The following is a 2,319-nucleotide window of genomic DNA, read 5'->3' as shown; positions in this document are numbered from 1 at the left end:
CCCCCTGACTTCTGGGAGCCCCATCGCGAGGGGGTCAGGCACCCCCCGCGATCGGGCTCCCAGCCGCCAACCCAGGCCGGCCCCCCTGGCTTCTGGGAGCCCCATCGCCGGGGGGTCAGGCACCCCCCGCGATCGGGCTCCCAGCCGCCACCCCCGGCCCGCCCCCCTGGCTTCTGGGAGCCCCCTCGCCGGGGGTGCAGGCACCCCCCGCGATCGGGCTCCCAGCCGCCACCCCCGGCCCGCCCCCCTGGCTTCTGGGAGCCCCCACGCCGGGGGTGCAGGCACCCCCCGCGATCGGGCTCCCAGCCGCCACCCCCGGCCCGCCCCCCTGGCTTCTGGGAGCCCCCTCGCCGGGGGTGCAGGCACCCCCCGCGATCGGGCTCCCAGCCGCCACCCCCGGCCCGCCCCCCTGGCTTCTGGGAGCCCCCTCGCCGGGGGTGCAGGCACCCCCCGCGATCGGGCTCCCAGCCGCCACCCCCGGCCCGCCCCCCTGGCTTCTGGGAGCCCCCTCGCCGGGGGTGCAGGCACCCCCCGCGATCGGGCTCCCAGCCGCCACCCCCGGCCCGCCCCCCTGGCTTCTGGGAGCCCCCTCGCCGGGGGTGCAGGCACCCCCCGCGATCGGGCTCCCAGCCGCCACCCCCGGCCCGCCCCCCTGGCTTCTGGGAGCCCCCTCGCCGGGGGTGCAGGCACCCCCCGCGATCGGGCTCCCAGCCGCCACCCCCGGCCCGCCCCCCTGGCTTCTGGGAGCCCCCTCGCCGGGGGTGCAGGCACCCCCCGCGATCGGGCTCCCAGCCGCCACCCCCGGCCCGCCCCCCTGGCTTCTGGGAGCCCCCTCGCCGGGGGTGCAGGCACCCCCCGCGATCGGGCTCCCAGCCGCCACCCCCGGCCCGCCCCCCTGGCTTCTGGGAGCCCCCTCGCCGGGGGTGCAGGCACCCCCCGCGATCGGGCTCCCAGCCGCCACCCCCGGCCCGCCCCCCTGGCTTCTGGGAGCCCCCTCGCCGGGGGTGCAGGCACCCCCCGCGATCGGGCTCCCAGCCGCCACCCCCGGCCCGCCCCCCTGGCTTCTGGGAGCCCCCTCGCCGGGGGTGCAGGCACCCCCCGCGATCGGGCTCCCAGCCGCCACCCCCGGCCCGCCCCCCTGGCTTCTGGGAGCCTTCTGGACCCCCAGCCTCTTTCTCATATTCTGAGTAATATCATCTCCCCATCGGAAAATTTTCAACCCCTTCTCAGACGATTGTACACCCCCAGTGTGCACACCCTCAGAGGGAGTAACCCCCTCTTTATTAGGAGTCACATCAGCCTCTTCCTCCCTGAATATTCAGAACAGTATCCCACCGTTGTTTCTACTTCCAGTGAAACTGATTGTCATATCCTCCTCTCCCAAGCAGAAGTTGGAAACTCTGTCACGGGGGGTGTACACCCTTGTGATATAGAAATTAACATCGTCCTCTCCCGGGTTTACATCAGGAGCAAGTCTATTAATCATTAATATTAATAATTATATTAATATTAATAATAATTATTGATATTAATGATCACAATAAAGAGAGTAAAAATGAATACTGGTTTAAAAGGTTAACCGTTTGTATTCATAATTATTAGTAATATCACTATTAATAATAATATTATGATAATAGCAATTAATGTGACTTAAATCAATATCCAGTGATGCTGGGAATACAATAATGATTAGTATTAGGAACTAATAATATTATTTGATGGCATTAATATTAATAATTAATTGAAAGCAGGCATAATCATGTATTGAAAATCATTATCCATAATTAATAATGGTATCTTATGAATTTTTAGTATCATTGATAATTATTAAAATCGATCATTGATGATTAATAATCATATTATTATTCCTCATTCCACAGGAAGTGTAAACCTACTTGTGATGCTGTTCTTAATAACCAGGGTCGGAAAGCAGGACTTTAGTTTTAATATCGCAGTAGGTGTACACTCAGCACGTGACACTGATCCTAATATGAACGGGGGTAGAGTATCACATGACTTCAATTATAGCAATGGATGGATAGCTACGTGGTAATATTGCTCCTAATATTCCCTGAAGAAGCCTTTGCTATTTGTCCGAATATGGCACTGAGGGGACAGTTTCTCTGAGATATAGTTCCTAGTATACGGAGTTGGAGAGGATGATAATAATTCACAGGATGTGTGCTCCCGCCCAGTGATATTGTAATTACTATCCTGGGAGGGAGAGGATGATATTGCACTCTGTACAGCAGGAGGTGTACACCCAGTCTGGGATATTGTTCTTAATATCCATGGAGGGGACAGGCTGATATTACTCGC

The sequence above is a fragment of the Macaca mulatta genome, chromosome 16, assembly GCF_049350105.2.
Source record: "Macaca mulatta isolate MMU2019108-1 chromosome 16, T2T-MMU8v2.0, whole genome shotgun sequence".
NCBI lineage: Eukaryota > Metazoa > Chordata > Mammalia > Primates > Cercopithecidae > Macaca > Macaca mulatta.
This window is presented reverse-complemented; position numbering follows the sequence as displayed.